We start from the raw sequence: 17,166 nt of genomic DNA, 5'->3' as shown, positions 1-17,166 counted from the left end.
GTAAAATTTGCCTCATTTTTAATATTCCTGCACACTGGGGCCAAATACACAGTATTTAACTGTACTGGAATTGCATAAATGGGTTTGACTGGAGAAATTTAACCCCCCCCCCCCAAAATATAAAAATGGATGTATGGTTGGTTTCTAATGATTAAACAAATTTACCACACTTCATTCTAAACAATCAAAGTTTAGCTTAAATAATTACTCTAGGTGAATGATTTTTTTTAAATGTTTTTTCTTTAGTGTTGAAAGTAGTGATATGAGGAAGTGATGTTTAGAGTCTGACTGATATATCCATCCATCCATCCATCCATCCATTTTCCAACCCGCTGAATCCAAACACAGGGTCACGGGGGTCTGCTGGAGCCAATCCCAGCCAACACAGGGCACAAGGCAGGAAACAATCCTGGGCAGGGTGCCAACCCACCGCAGTGACTGATATATAGTTTGGCTGATATAATTTATATTTTCCTTTGTATAATTCCTCTGTGATCTTTCCAGAGGAAACATCCATCAAAGATTGATCAGTACCATGACATCATTGCGACATCAGCTAGTCGTCAACGGAAGACCACAGCCACACCAAACAAGCTCTCAGCAAGTAAGCAAGCCAAGTTACCAGATGTGATGTTGGCACCTGTAAGCAAATGTGTCCCTCAAGCAGCTGTTGACAAGTTTATCATCAATTTCATATGTGAAGGTCTATAGCCATTTGCAGTAGTTGAACAGCCAGCTTTCAAAGAATTAATTACCACATTGCAACCTCATGCCAAAGTCATCTCCAGGTCCACCGTTCGTACCAGAATCTGTGACGCTGCTGAGGACATGAAGACAACTATAATTGCAGAATTGGGTAAAGCCAAATTTGTTGCAACCACCACTGATTGTTGGTCAGCTCATCAGAAAAGCTACCTTGGCGTCACTTGCCATTGGATAGAGGAAGAGTCCTTGGAAAGAAGATCTGCAGCACTAGCGTGCAAATGATTGAAAGAGTCTCACACATTTGACATGATTGCTAGTGCTCTTGATGATGTCCATTGCCAATACAAGATTAGAGACAAAGTTGTAAGGACGACAACTGATAGTGGATCCAACTTTATCAAAGCTTTCCATGTGTTTGGGGCACAGAATGATGCAGAGGTAGATGAGGATGAAGCAGACTTGGATGCTCTTGATGTGAGTGACCATATTGAATATCATGATACGAGTGTAATCCTCTGCGGTGGGTTGGCACCCTGCCCAGGATTGTTTCCTGCCTTGTGCCCTGTGTTGGCTGGGATTGGCTCCAGCAGACCCCCGTGACCCTGTGTTCGGATTCAGCGGGTTGGAAAATGGATGGATGGATGGAGTGTAATCCTTGATGAAGACTCTGGTATGGAATATCAACTACCTCCACATCAACGATGTGCATGTCACCTGGTAAATCTTGTGGCAACAGCAGATACAGCTCTTGCAGAGTGCATGGATGATGCCTACAAAAGGCTTTTCTGTGCAACCTGTGCAAAATGCCAGGGCATTTGGAACAAAACTGGGCGATCTCATTTGGCTAGTGAAGTAGTAGAGGACAAGTGTGGGCTACAGATCATTCGTCCCAGTGCAACACGGTGGAATTCAACCTATCTTGCCATTGAAAGAATAATACGCATCATTGACGAGAGGGGGGAAGATGCCATGAGAAGTGTATGTGACGAATTCAAGGTGAAAATGTGAGTAATATTAAGTACCATTTATGCAGTCTCTTCCTATTAAAGTCATAATTGGCTTAGTTGTTTATGTTATACACGTTTTATCTTCCAGGTTGAGTCCTGCAGAAGTTGCATTCCTCCAGGAGTATTGCATCACCATGAAGCCGCTGGTAAAAGCTTCAAACATTCTCCAGTCAGAGTCCAGCACCTACATGGGATGGCTGCTGCCAGTAATCCACCAACTTCTATCAAAACTGAACAGGCTGGAGACATCAAGCAAGACCTGCATGCCACTCATCAAAGCCCTGCAAAATGGCCTGCAGAAGCGTTTTGGACAGATGATGGCGGATCCAGACTTGGCTGCTGCTGCAGTCTTTTTACCCAAGTTCAAGACCTCCTGGACTGACAGAGCAGATGTTATAGAGGCTGGTAAGTTCAAATTTATATATTTGCATTGTTGCTATGACTGCATACTGGTATAAGTGTATATATGTTATATCTCAGTCATGATAGTTCCTCAAAATATTAAAGTATCATTTGTTGTGGATATTTAAAAATAGTCACATAAATTAAAGTAATTGTGTTCCAATTACAGCCTTGACATACCTGAAACAACATCTTGAAACCACGGAGCATGAGAGTGAGCATCAGCAGAGAGAGTCATCTGATGATGATGATTTCTTCCCCAGACCACTCTCCAGAATGATGCAAAGTCCCATTGAGCTTGATGGTTACCTTGCATGTGCCTCGGACAGCATGGAGCTGCTTCACTCCTTCCCAGCCATCAAGAAGCCGTCTCTTAAGCTAAACACAGCTCTGCCTGCATCAGCTGCATGCAAACTGCTTTTTAGCTGTGCTGGTCTACTAGACTCTATGAATTTTGAAAATCAGCTTTTGCTGAAACTTAACAAAAGGTTTAGAAAGTGAACTGTCCAAGACATGTTTCTTATGTCCAAGGCTTTAAGGCCCTTGCCCAGCTGTTTGTTTGCAGTACTCTGGTAAAAGTTTATACTACAGGCAAAACTCCTGTTTAATCTTTGTTTGTTTAGAAAACAAATTTCTTAAATTTGATCCATTCATATACTTCATTAGTAATGTAGAAATATTTGTAGTAGCTGTTTTCCACATGGTTCTCCGATTTGATTCAATGGTTTTTGATAATTCATTAAATATCAACATCCAAAAAGTAACTAGTAGTCTGAGTAGTTTTTGAGATGAGTAATTTGTACTTTTACTTAAGTACTTTTTTAACACTAGTACTTTTACTTGTAATTGAGTATTATTTCAGCAATGTAACAGTATCTGTACTTAAGTACAAATTTTCAGTACTCTTTCCACCACTGCTCCTAACCCATTAACAGCTGTGTTTGGTGTCCTTCCAGATGGACTGGAATTGGAGAAGGACAAGCAAACGGTGATTGCATTCACTACACTCTTGGCACGCAGACTTATTTTGTTAAATTGGAAGAATCCTAATTCTCCTCTTATAAGTCAGTGGGAAACCGATGTTTTATATTATTTGAAATTGGAAAAAATCAAATTTTCAGTTAGAGGATCTGTACAAAATTTTTTCAAAACATGGCAGGATTTAATCAATATTATTTTAGAATAAGAGAAATAACTATTATTGCATTTAACTCCCTTCTCCATCTCTTATTTATATAGATATTTACTTCTCCCCTTCTTTTGTCTAATGTTGCCTTATTAAAAAGCTTAAAGAAATTTTCCTTTAGCTAAGCTCTCCTTCTCAGGGGTGAGGTTTGATTTGTTTTCAAATTTGTTGGGTTATAAATTGATCTGTTTGTATGGAATGATTACAATGAAAATTAATAAAATAAAAATATAAAAAAAAATTCACCTAAGGATAACAATGAAGGTGGTTTACAAAAAAGGTACAGCTGATGGCAACATCAAGGGAGACATGAGAAAGAAGCAAAATACAAGGGGAAAAGCCTGAATGAATGAAGAAAGTATACTTTCTGTAGGCAGTTAACTAGAGGATAATGAAGAAAGAAAGTGCCTTGGGGTTCTCTTAGTCAGGAGGGATGTTAGTAATAACAGCCCAGAAGATAACTGTATATTGCAGGTGCTAGGAGAACTCATCTACACAGGAAAGGATATATCTGTAAAAAAAAAAAAAAAACACACACACACTTTTATTCACCATCATGAAGACCTAATTAAAACAGGCTCTCATTTTAGTTGTTTTTCTTAGCCTGAAAGAAAAGCTATTTCCATGCTAATATGTCAGATGCACTCAATTCTTGTGGAGTCAGAGCAAACCAGGAGTAGTCTGATGCAAAAGAAATAGATGAACATGACCAGACCTGATAAAAAATAAACACTGATATTTCTTGTCAGTTTCATATTGAAATAGGAAAACAGATCAATGAGCTGTTTGTAGAAGAACAAATGTGATCTGATTTAAATAAAGTTTACTTATGTTTTACGTGATCTGTTATACCTGACAAATACAGCACAGAGAGATGATTTATATCTGGTAAACATTCATCCATCCAGTCCATGATCAAACTGGATTAAACCAGTTGAGTGTTGCAGGAGTTGTTATCACTTCAAGAAGCACTGGGCAAACATACTGAATGTGTTCCCTTCATCACTGGTGCCAAATAATAAAACAGAAAAATTACTTAATGAATATCTGCTAAAAAAAGGTCAAACTCTGCAAAAGGCTGAACACCACTATAGTGGTTTGCGCTGCTGTCTCACAATTCCAGGCACCAAGATGGACTGACAAACTGTCTAGATTTGTTTCTTGCCTGACAACCAAGGCTGCAAGGATGATCTGGGCTTTCTGCAACCTTGTAATGAAATAAGCAGCTTTAGAGAGTATGAAAAACTGATACCAAAACAGCTATGACATGATGGTAATTTTGCCATATAAATTTAGGTACTTAGGTCGAACTCCTTGTAAATCTAGTATCTGTGGAGTTTTATGTTCATCATGTATGGGATTTCTCCCAGTGCAACATTTTCCTCCAAAACGTGAGAAACACTCACATTAGATTAATCAGCCAAACATGAGGGAAGGTGAATGTGCGCATGAATGTACAATGTAACAGACTACCACGTAATTCAGTGTGGCACTAATTGTGGGTGCTATGGAATGTTTGATATACAATATATTATATACAATATTTATTTATTTCTTAAAAACTATGCAAAATAGTGCATTTTACTTAAATAAAATTAACTACACACTACTGCTAGCATTCCACCTTCTGAATAAGCAGTTTTAAACATTTTTTATTAATTGTCCCCTTACCATAGGGTGCCTTTGAACTTCATATTTCAATTCCAGGATTAGGAGCTAGAATAACATCAGACTAGAACTTTCCTAGTGTCCTTGCGCCCTTAAGCTCTTGCACAATGTACCTCATTGTCAGAGGTGAGTAGTAACAACTTACATTTACTCCGTTACATTTACTTGAGTAACTTTTTAAAAAAATTGTACTTCTAAGAGTAGTTTTACTGCACCATACTTTTTACTTTTACTTGAGTACATTTGTGAAGAAGAAACGCTACTCTTACTCCGCTACATTGGGCAACACTCGAATCGTTACTTTTTTTCCATTATATACGCTATATTTTTGCCAGAGAGAAGTCGCCCATGGATCTACTGCTTAACTGTTTCACCAGTCAGACGTAGCAAAAATAATCACATGACTGTTTCACCAATCAGACGTAACCATGCAGTCACATGACCACAAACAAACTTCCTGCATCTGCAGCCTGTGAGAGACTTTTAGTCATGCGGGGCTCCTGTTCACAGCTAAACAGTCACAGCTTCAGTGCAAGAACCTTGAGAGCCAACTCCTGCTGAAGCTTAACCATCACTTCACTGAGTGAAGAACAAGCACGTTTTAACCAAACATGTACAGACACAGACAGTTACGGTAAAGTGAGACTTCTTGTACGTGCACAAGCTGCCTTGTTCTAATGTTATTTTCTATCAGCTGTGCTATTTGGAGGGCAAGTGTGTGACGATGCCTGTCCCCTACAGACTCTTTTCTTTTCTCCTTTTCTCTCATTCCCTCTTCTTTTTTTTGTGCTGACCCGTATATATACACTCCCGTCTCCATGGGCCTTAATCACATGCCGCAGAAAACCAATGAAGCAATTGAGAACGATCGCACCCGCACATGCAAGTCTGACTCGCTCCAACTACCTCATTAACTCCGCGCCGTCGTGCAATTGCGCCTACAGAGAGTGACACGGCTTTATGGATTTGAAACTGCCTTTTTTTTTCATACATGTTACTTACTGTAGGTATTGGCTTCAAAAGCTTTGTTGTAAAAAACTGAGATTTGGAACTTTGTGTTATTTGTGTATCTTTATTTTGTAAAGATGTTATTTATTTGTACTCAATTTTTATTTTATCATTTGGAAATAGCAGAATTTGCACATTATTTATATTTTTGTCTGTCTTATTACATTTCTAAAAAATAAATCATTTATTATGTTCAAACATTTACTCAGTACTTGAGTAGTCTTTTCACCAAATACTTTTTTACTCTTACTTTAGTAATTTTTTGTATGACTACATTTTACTTCTACTTGAGTAACATTATTTTGAAGTAACGCTACTCTTACTTGAGTACAATTTTTGGCTACTCTGCCCACCTCTGCTCATTGTATCTTTCATAAAAGGTGTGCTCAGAATCACTTTCTAACAAGACAATGTCCAATGACAAGTGATGCTCCAATTGATTATCTCTGATTGTTGATTGAAATCTGCCCATTTTTCACTTCAAGTAACTTAAAATTGGTCGACCTCAAAAGATATTTTTTTCAGTATCTGCTTTTCTAATCTTTATGATTATTTAAATGCGCTGTTCCATTATGCAGAGTATTATGATACCTAAGGAAGTGTGCGTGTATTTCACCCAGAATTACATCCTGTAAACAGAGAGCCAACAGTCAGACTTTAGAAGAGAAAGTGCATTAAAAGAAGTGGAGTAATAAACTGACAAAAAGTTAAGCTAAGGATTCGCCCCGTGTATGGAGAGGAATGGCCAACATACATGTTGTACAGCTTAACATGGAAAGGAAGAAAACAGAGGTGTGTCTTTGTCAGAAACATATTATGATTGCATTCTGCTTATTCTCTTTAAATACTTTTTTAACAATTGGCTGAAATGAGAAACGGGGTCCAATGCATAGTAAAACAGTGATCTGTAGAATAAAAATAAGTTCTGTTTGACATAGATAGTTAACACCCATGCTAATCTCTGGGGTATAGAAAGCACTTGTCCTAGCACAGAATATCCATCTTAATAAAAAGGACAAGTGTTTGTGTGTCTGTGTATCTGTATCTTCATCCTGTTGCCATGTCTCTATCATTTCAACAGATTCCAGTAGTGCTCTTCATATACTCAGTAATGCTTCCTGGCTGCATCCTTAAATGCAGTTGCTCTTAATTTTCATTTGTTTTTTTGGGTATATGATTCACTATGTAAAAGAAATAATAATACTACTGGTTGAAATGGCTTTCAGAGTTTTTGAGGAATTGACTTGGGTCTCCACCTAGCATTCTCTGCTCAAGATAATGTGGTTTAATTTAACTTGTAAAACTAGGACATGTACTTTAGGCCTAGAATACAATTAATTGCTGTATTCTGCACAGCTTTTAGAGTTGCTGTGTTTCCTATGTAGAGTGGTGACCAGAACTATTTAAAGAACTTCAGTTGTGGTCTCACTTGCACATCACACAGTGTGAGCATAAAATTTGTTTATTTATATTGAACAGTTTTTTTACACTATAACCCCGGGGTACTCAATAGGCGGACTCCGGTCCGCATCCGGACCCAAATACGGTTAAATCTGGACCGACGCCAAAACAAACATGCAAATTTAATCATAATCCAAATGAGTTCTCAATGAAGTGCGCAATTGTGATTCCGCGCGATATATCTTTGAGGTTTCTACTCGGTTTGGTTGCTTCATCTATGTCCAATCACAGCAGCTGTAACAGTATCGTCATAGCAACGTTCCCACTACTCCCCGCCTCCCCCCCAATACTCGCTCGCTCGCTCATTCACGGCAGCCAGATTTATGTACCGGTCACGTGCTCTGGGTCAGGCCGGTGAACAGGCAGTCTCATCACTCGCAGGCAGTGCAAATTTCGATAACTGAATTTTTTTTTTGCTGACTGAAAGTGAAGAAGGCTGGCTCAAGACAGTACATTGATAAGAAAAGAAAAGTTGATTTTGAAAACCGCGAATTTAAGAGTGAGTGGACAGAAAAATATGCATTCGTGCTCCCCGTGGGAAGCAGAAAACCAATGTGTTTAATCTGTAACGAGACGGTAGCAATAATCAAAAGTGGTAATGTGAAACGCCATTATGAAACCAAGCATGCACATTTCGAACAAAATTACCCTCAGAACTCAGAGGTAAGGACCATAAAAATAAACCAGCTGAAATCATCATATGAAGCTACAAGCAGTGTAATAGTTAGATCAGCCACACAACAGAAGCGGGCAACAGAAGCCTCACTAAGAGTAGCATGGGTCCTGGGAAAAAACCCTTCTCTGATGCTGAAGTAGTCAAAAAGTGTATGAGTGAAGTGGTGACTGCTCTGTTTGAAGGGACTCAAAAGGATGAAATAATCCAGAAAATAAACCAAATACCCTGTTCTGATTCCACTGCTGCAAGACGAGCTGAAATACTCGCTGATGATTTGCTTGAACAACTTAGTTCTGCTATAAAAAAAGCCAAATTCATTTCATTGGCTGTGGATGAATCCACAGATATCATGGACAATGCACAACTCATGGTCTTTGTCAGATTTTTTGATGAAGAAAAGTGAGAATTTCATGAAGATGTTTTGGGTCTCACAAACCTCCATTAACACACACAGGGGGATGATATGTATGAAGCAGTGACACAGATGCTTAGAGACAGAGCGATAGACCTGAAGCATGTTGTTTCCATTGCTACTGATGGCGCACCATGTATGATTGGGAAAGAGAGGGGATTAGTGTCACGCTTGAGAACTCACCACCCTGACCTCATGGCATACCACTGCATAATTCACCAGATGGTTTTGTGTGCCAGCCTTGGAGAAAGGTACTCAGAAGTCATGACAACAGTCATGAAACTAGTCAATTATCTGAGAGCATCCTCTGCTTTGCAACATCGTTTATTGCGCTAATTTCTAATAGAGGTGAATGCAACATTTGATGATTTGCTCCTTCACAACAATGTCCGGTGGCTTAGCAAAGGCAAGGTACTGGAGCGTTTTTGGGCACTGCGGAAAGAGCTGGAGACATTTCTGTTGGATCAGAAGAGTGCAAAAGCCAAACCGTTTGTGGATTTCATGAAGAATGACGAGAAAATGGAAATTGTTGCTTTTCTAACGGACATTACTTCCCATCTTAATGACCTTAATATGAAGCTCCAAGGCAAAAACAGCACAGTGTGTGACCTCATGTTAGCTGTCCGTGCTTTCCAGAGGAAGCTGGAGGTGTTCAAATGTGACTTACAGCAGGACCTGCTTCACTTCCCAAGACTTTTGGATCAGACTGCAGGAAAACATCACCATCACAATTATGCTGAATTCCTGGACAAGCTGATTAAAAATTTCCAAACTCGCTTTGAAGATTTCCCTTTGGTAAAACAAGTCTTGCTGTGCATCGAAAATCCATTTCTTGTCAAAAATATTGCAGAATTCTCAAATGAAGCCACAAAAGTCTTCCAATGGGCCAGTGCTGCTTCTCTACAAACAGTTAATTGAGCTACAAGAAAACCTAGCACTGCAGGAATCTCACTGTGACCTTGTCACCTTCTGGACAAAGATGGTTACTGCGGCAGGTGTTCCTCTCCTGCAGAAGATGGCCCTTCAAATTCTTACAATGTTTCCCTCAACGTACTGCTGTGAATCTGCCTTTTCCACTATGAACATGGTGAAAAACACATACCGCAACACCCTCACCAATGAACATTTACATCAGTGCCTCCGCCTTGCCCTCACACCTTTTATGCCCAAGTTCAAACAACTGGTGGCATAAAGAAGGTGTCACCTTTCACACTAAAAGGCCTACCATGTCATTTTTTTGTGTATAGTTCTAAAGTTTGGGGATTGCCTTTTTTTGGAGTTCTCTACAGTAATCCCTCGCTATATCGTGCTTCGCCTTTCGCGGTTTCACTCCATCGCGGATTTTATATGTAAGCATATTTAAATATATATCGCGGATTTTTTGCTGCTTCGCGGGTTTCTGCGGACAATGGGTCTTTTAATTTCTGGTACATGCTTCCTCAGTTGGTTTGCCCAGTTGATTTCATACAAGGGACGCTATTGGCAGATGGCTGAGAAGCTACCCAGCTTACTTTTCTCTCTCTCTTGCGCTGACTTTCTGTGATCCTGACGTAGTGGGATTGAGCAGGGGGGCTGTTCACACACCTAGACGATACGGACGCTCGTCTAAAAATGCTGAAAGATTATCTTCACGTTGCTATCTTTTGTGCAGCTGCACGGTGCTTCGCATACTTAAAAGCTCGAAGGGCACGTATTGATTTTTGCTTGAAAAACAAACTCTGTCTCTCTCTCTCTCTCTCTCTCTTTGTCTGCTCCTGACGGAGGGGGTGTGAGCTGCCGCCTTCAACAGCTTTGTGCCGCGGTGCTTCGCATACTTAAGCCAAACAGCCCTATTGATTTGTTTGCCAGAGATTGTTTTCTCTATCTATGTGACATTCTGTGCTCCTGACACGCACTCCTTTGAAAAGGAAGATATGTTTGCATTCTTTTAATTGTGAGACAGAACTGTCATCTCTGTCTTGTCATGGAGCACAGTTTAAACTTTTGAAAAAGAGACAAATGTTTGTTTGCAGTGTTTGAATAACGTTCCTGTCTCTCTACAACCTCCTGTGTTTCTGCGCAAATCTGTGACCCAAGCATGACAATATAAAAATAACCATATAAACATATGGTTTCTACTTCGCGGATTTTCTTATTTCGCGGGTGGCTCTGGAACGCAACCCCCGCGATGGAGGAGGGATTACTGTATTTGGAATTTGACCGTCACTTTTCCGGACCTCAGACTGAATGGAAATTTAGTAAGTGGACCTTTCAAATTTATATTTGAGTAGCCCTGCTATAACCTAACCTAACATTTATTTGTTTTAGCATTTTTCCTAGATGAGACGAATGCTACACCAACATAAACCCCTAAATTATTTATAGAGGTTACTTGGGATATGTCAGCCTTGACCATCCTGTATTTATAAATAATGTTCCTTTTGCTTGTATGTAGCACTTTCATTTACCTTGTTTGTGCACCAGGTTGTTACACCCACAGAAGCACAGGCTGTGGAAGGGCACGTCCATGGCTTAAATCAGAAGCCAATTTTTAAATAAATAAGTGTGCCTAATTGAAGTAGTAGTACTGTATATGAGGAGCCTGCACAGGACAGAGATGGGGGAGAAAAAGAGAAATTAATTGAGTTTAAAGGAAGAGAGACAAGAAGCAGGAGGTGGAAGGAACCCATGCATGTGAGCAAGCAAGGGAACAAGAGGGCAAGCGAGCAAGCTCAATAGGGGAGAAAGCACGTAGCTGGTAAGGAGAGACCCTTGAAAGGAGCGAGCAGCTGACACCCAGGGAATGAAGAAGTTATTGCTCTGGCTGAACAGTTTAGGGAGCAAGAGTGATGCAGTGCAGAAAGGGGCGACTCACCGTGTAAGTCTGGGAAGGCAGTGGGGGTCAGCGAGGCACGGACTGGGAGCCCCTTTGTGAGTGTCATGGCCTTTGGGAGCCATGCTGTAGCCATGTAACAGCAGGGACCGGAACCTGCGAAAAATATTGGCTGTGCTTGTCAGCCTGTCAGTAGGACGTCTCCTCTGCTTATCCTGCACAGGGCCTCGCAGTCATCTATCTTAAAAAGGACGCACTAGGTACTGTACTTTGACAGAGAGGACTTCTGCCTGTTTTTTTCAACCTCGTTTTAATGGCTTTTCTATTTTTTTGGATTTTAACCTCCACAGAACACTTTATTTTATGGATTATTTCTTGAATGAACATTTTGCACGGCACTATTTGAACATTGTTTTGTTTCTGGATTGTAATAACAGCACTGGAGCATTTATGCACCTACCCCTTGCACTGTATGTTGTGTCCTCACCTGCTGGCTTATCCCTTGCTCCCGGTGGGAACTGAAAACATGGAGCCAACCCACACCGTTACAGCGGCATGTGTAGCACAATACCTTAATGCCACTTTGCTTCAGGAAAAGTAGAACTGCTGGACAAACTATATTACTTCGCTCCCTAAAGCAGAGCTCCAGACAAAAAATCACTTAAAAGAAAACAATTAGGAGCCAATAGTTTTGCTTTATGTGCCAAATAATAAAATGTGTAAAATATTAATCTGTCAATCTCTGACCTTTTTAACCTCCATGTATGTGTACCTAATTCTTTTCCTTCTGTGCAGTGCATCCTTCCTTCGTGCTTTTGTGTCCGTCTTGATGATTTGGGAAAGATGAATGTCATTATAACTTTCAAATTTATAAATTAAGAACCTGGCATTTTACTCTGGCTCTGAGTCTGTGTCAATGACCAACACAGTGTCAGTGTGAGGTCCAGTGTAATTTGGTCTTATTTTAGTCAGGTTTCAAATGAGCCAGTATTTGACACGGGGCTCAGGATCAAACTGCTCAAGTTATGAGCCTTCTGTTCTGATCCTGACTAAATCCTCCAAGGTTGTGATATTAAGTGATTTATTATTTTTGATTTTATTCTGCTCTGTGCTGAAAAGCCATGCAATAGGCAATAGGCACTACAAGCATGATCTCAACAAGATTTAGAATATTGTGGAAAACTTTTTGCTGTGCATGAGGAAACAGCAGGCAAGTGGTTACGTTTTCATGTTTACTGATAGACAAGCATTTTACACGGAGCATGTGTTACATTAAAAGAAAATGGTGTGCAAAGATGCATGAAACGTGACAACCATATCTTAATGTACTTGCAAGAAATCAGAAGGGGCATTGAATTCCAAGGGGCACAGATATCTTTATAACAGGCCACCTATGTGATGGACAGATGCATTTCTAATGTCTTCCTTGCATTTTGATGACCTGTTGCATATTCAGCACTTCTTTCATAATTTTGGCACAAATATAACCAGCATCCCCTTGAAATTCACCATTTCGGATAGACAGCCAGTGTGTCAGCCATTCCACATAGTTAGGAAAATGTACGTCTCCTTGCGGCCCTCGCACCCAGCACAAACACATCAAGCATACACTAGCCTTTAGTAGAATGTTGTTCATGAATCCCCAAGGGGGAGTCTAACCCCGTACCGACAGTTATGTCAATAGCACAATTGCTCAACAATAAAAAAATGTCATTTTGCATCTGTTACAATGTAATTAGTGAAGAGGTTGCAAAGATTTAATTCGCCACTGGTGAACTAAGCAGAAGTAATAATCGCCAAAGCCTATTTTTAGCTGCATTCGCAACCATTTTAGTCGCAGTCTATTTCCCATTGAGACACACAGGTGATAAATGAAGTCATTTTAATGACATATCTACTAATTTAGAAAAATGGTAAATGGAATTAAGCAGATGGCCATAAACAATACATAAGTAATTTCAGGGCAAATTTTTTCAAAGGGCAAATGAAAAGACAGTCTCAAAAAACAAGGAAATGTTCAAAAACATGAACAGCAGAATCACATAAGAAAACTGACAAAATTCCAAAAAATCTAACCAAAATCAAAACGGTCATTAAAAACCACAACATCCTTCAAACTGTTCGATGTACAAAGTAATCTCCAGATAGCGAGCTGTCACAGAAGGTAGATACATAATGCTCAAGCATTGCCATAATTCTAGTTTCAAAATTAATCTTCTGTGTTTTATTTTGCAGGGGTATACAGTGGTGTGAAAAACTATTTGCCCCCTTCCTGATTTCTTATTCTTTTGCATGTTTGTCACACAAAATGTTTCTGATCATCAAACACATTTAACCATTAGTCAAATATAACACAAGTAAACACAAAATGCAGTTTGTAAATGGTGGTTTTTATTATTTAGGGAGAAAAAAAAATCCAAACCTACATGGCCCTGTTTGAAAAAGTAATTGCCCCCTGAACCTAATAACTGGTTGGGCCACCCTTAGCAGCAATAACTGCAATCAAGCGTTTGCGATATCTTGCAATGAGTCTTTTACAGCGCTCTGGAGGAATTTTGGCCCACTCATCTTTGCAAAATTGTAGTAATTCAGCTTTATTTGAGGGTTTTCTAGCATGAACCACCTTTTTAAGGTCATGCCATAGCATCTCAATTGGATTCAGGTCAGGACTTTGACTAGGCCACTCCAAAGTCTTCATTTTGTTTTTCTTCAGCCATTCAGAGGTGGATTTGCTGGTGTGTTTTGGGTCATTGTCCTGTTGCAGCACCCAAGATCGCTTCAGCTTGAGTTGACGAACAGATGGCCGGACATTCTCCTTCAGGATTTTTTGGTTGACAGTAGAATTCATGGTTCCATCTATCACAGCAAGCCTTCCAGGTCCTGAAGCAGCAAAACAACCCCAGACCATCACACTACCACCACCATATTTTACTGTTGGTATGATGTTCTTCTTCTGAAATGCTGTGTTCCTTTAACGCCAGATGTAACGGGACATTTGCCTTCCAAAAAGTTCAACTTTTGACTCATCGGTCCACAAGGTATTTTCCCAAAAGTCTTGGCAATCATTGAGATGTTTCTTAGCAAAATTGAGACGAGCCCTAATGTTCTTTTTGCTTAACAGTGGTTTGCGTCTTGGAAATCTGCCATGCAGGCCGTTTTTGCCCAGTCTCTTTCTTATGGTGGAGTCGTGAACACTGACCTTAATTGAGGCAAGTGAGGCCTGCAGTTCTTTAGACGTTGTCCTGGGGTCTTTTGTGACCTCTCGGATGAGTCGTCTCTGCGCTCTTGGGGTAATTTTGGTCGGCCGGCCACTCCTGGGAAGGTTCACCACTGTTCCATGTTTTTGCCATTTGTGGATAATGGCTCTCACTGTGGTTCGCTGGAGTCCCAAAGCTTTAGAAATGGCTTTATAACCTTTACCAGACTGATAGATCTCAATTACTTCTGTTCTCATTTGTTCCTGAATTTCTTTGGATCTTGGCATGATGTCTAGCTTTTGAGGTGCTTTTGGTCTACTTCTCTGTGTCAGGCAGCTCCTATTTAAGTGATTTCTTGATTGAAACAGGTGTGGCAGTAATCAGGCCTGGGGGTGGCTACGGAAATTGAACTCAGGTGTGATACACCACAGTTAGGTTATTTTTTAACAAGGGGGCAATTACTTTTTCACACAGGGCCATGTAGGTTTGGATTTTTTTTCTCCCTAAATAATAAAAACCATCATTTAAAAACTGCATTTTGTGTTTACTTGTGTTATATTTGACTAATGGTTAAATGTGTTTGATGATCAGAAACATTTTGTGTGACAAACATGCAAAAGAATAAGAAATCAAGAAGGGGGCAAATAGTTTTTCACACCACTGTACATGCTCTGAAATCTTAATGTAGCTGATATGCTTGCCTAAAAACACCTGTACCAATCTTAATACATGTGGTAGAGGACAAAACATGAACATTAGAAAAATAAAGAAAAGCCTGGCCTAACTTTAAATGCCAATTTAACTTGGAACATATAAGCAGCTGTGAAACTAAAAGCACAATCATCATCTTCAAAACAACAATCTGTCATAATAGGAACAGAGGGAATTTTTTTTTCTTGTAACTGGGTTTTCTTGGTTCTTCAGCTGTGTGCAGGTAAACTATTTCAGAAAAAATGTCCAAAAGGCTGAAGGGGTTGGTGACTTCAGCAAGGCAACAAATGTTAACTCATAAAGACAGAAACGATGGCGCCAACCACTGCCAATTTCTATATATAGTCAAAAAAAGTTCTTACAAACCTAAAATAATTCAGGCTACCTATTTTTGCAGTAAGTCATATTACAATCACTAAAGTTAGAGCCAAGTAACCGTAACTTGAAGCAGTGACGTTCAAAACGAATGGACATCTTAATGAATATATCCCATTAGCACAAGGACAGGAGTACAGGCTTCCCTCACTTTAAGGAACTAATACATTCCTGAGACCACTTCATAAAGTGAATTGTCATAATCTAATTACAATTAACCTAAATGGAAAAAATGTTTAAGCATTCCTTGGTCTCAAAAATGGCCCCCATATTTGTTCAAATAGCACCAAAATAAATGAAAAATGGCAGCATTAGTTTAATAACAATATCAGTTATCAAAACAAACCCTAATAATGTTTAATAAAACACTTTACCTAGACTTTATCACTCTAGTTTCACATTCAAAGGAATGGCCTTTCGTTTTTTCTTAGGCTTTCCCAACTAGTTCATGATCTGTTTGCAGGGTCGTGACGGCCAGGACAATGTGAGAAGATACAGTATGTGAGCAACACAAGTAACTACGTGAGTGAACCACAGGATGTAAATGCACAAATAAACCTTTCTAAAGCCTACAGCTCAGCCATGCTCTGTTTGGCAGGTTGTCACAAGAACAGCATCTGATCAATGATGGATTTGCTGTGTAAAAAACTGACACCAGAGATTGCACTTCACCAACGTACATCCCTGCCCCAAACTTCCAGCCAAACCCTGTCCCACATCCTGCAGAGTAGTGCACTTGGAACGACTGCCTAGATGATCGAGTGTTAGCACATTTGATTATTCATATAGGCAAATTTTCGTAAAGGGATTGGTAAAGCTGTGGAAGCCTGTATTTTCGATAGTTCACTTGCTAAAACATTGTGTGTATTTACCAATTTGTTTTCTGGCTTAATACTGCAGTAACAAATGTGTCTAAAAAAATACTATAGACTGAAATAAGTAATATGCATTTGAAAATGTAGTAAAGTAAAATTATTGTTGAGATATTTTCAAAATTTACTCAAGTACAATAACGAAGTGTTTCTATTTCATTACTATACAACATTGCAACAGAGTATTGTACCAATGTATTATTTACAACATGCGCCCAATATGTGGCACAATTCCATAAAAACCTCCTTCCTGCTGTTGTGAGAAATTACATTGAATTTGTTATACTTTATTATTCCCCAAGGAATTAATTTTGTCAATCTAGGTCTGTAGCTATAACTTTGTTTTCTAATTTCTTTCAAGATATTTATTAGCTACAGAGCAAGGCCCTTTGAAATGTATACTGTCTTGCATTCCCAGTACAAGCTAAAAGCTTTTAGTCTCTATAAATTAAAATAAAACATTCATTTTTTATATTATTTATTATAAACATTACTCATAAATATCATGTGTTTATTTCCCGGCATGGAGATGGGATAATAATACTGCATGTGTCTTCCATGTCATAGAGAATTCTGCTGCTGTTTGCGATCTCTTTAAATGTACACACACTGGTAAGGACAGGTGTCCATATCACTTTCTTTTCAGCCTATTATCAAGCTGCAATAAAATGAAA

The 17,166-nt window shown here is 39.4% G+C and overlaps 1 protein-coding gene across 2 annotated transcripts in view; it reads right to left on the bottom strand.

Annotated features, from left to right (window-relative positions):
* Nucleotides 1–17,166, bottom strand: part of sema4gb (sema domain, immunoglobulin domain (Ig), transmembrane domain (TM) and short cytoplasmic domain, (semaphorin) 4Gb) — a 184,111-nt gene that overhangs the window by 111,182 nt on the left and 55,763 nt on the right. The gene's annotated exons all lie outside the window — the stretch shown is intronic.

Source organism: Erpetoichthys calabaricus, chromosome 2, assembly GCF_900747795.2.
Source record: "Erpetoichthys calabaricus chromosome 2, fErpCal1.3, whole genome shotgun sequence".
NCBI classification, from domain to species: domain Eukaryota; kingdom Metazoa; phylum Chordata; class Cladistia; order Polypteriformes; family Polypteridae; genus Erpetoichthys; species Erpetoichthys calabaricus.
Note: the sequence above shows the minus strand (reverse complement) of the source record. Positions and strands in the feature narration are given on the sequence as shown.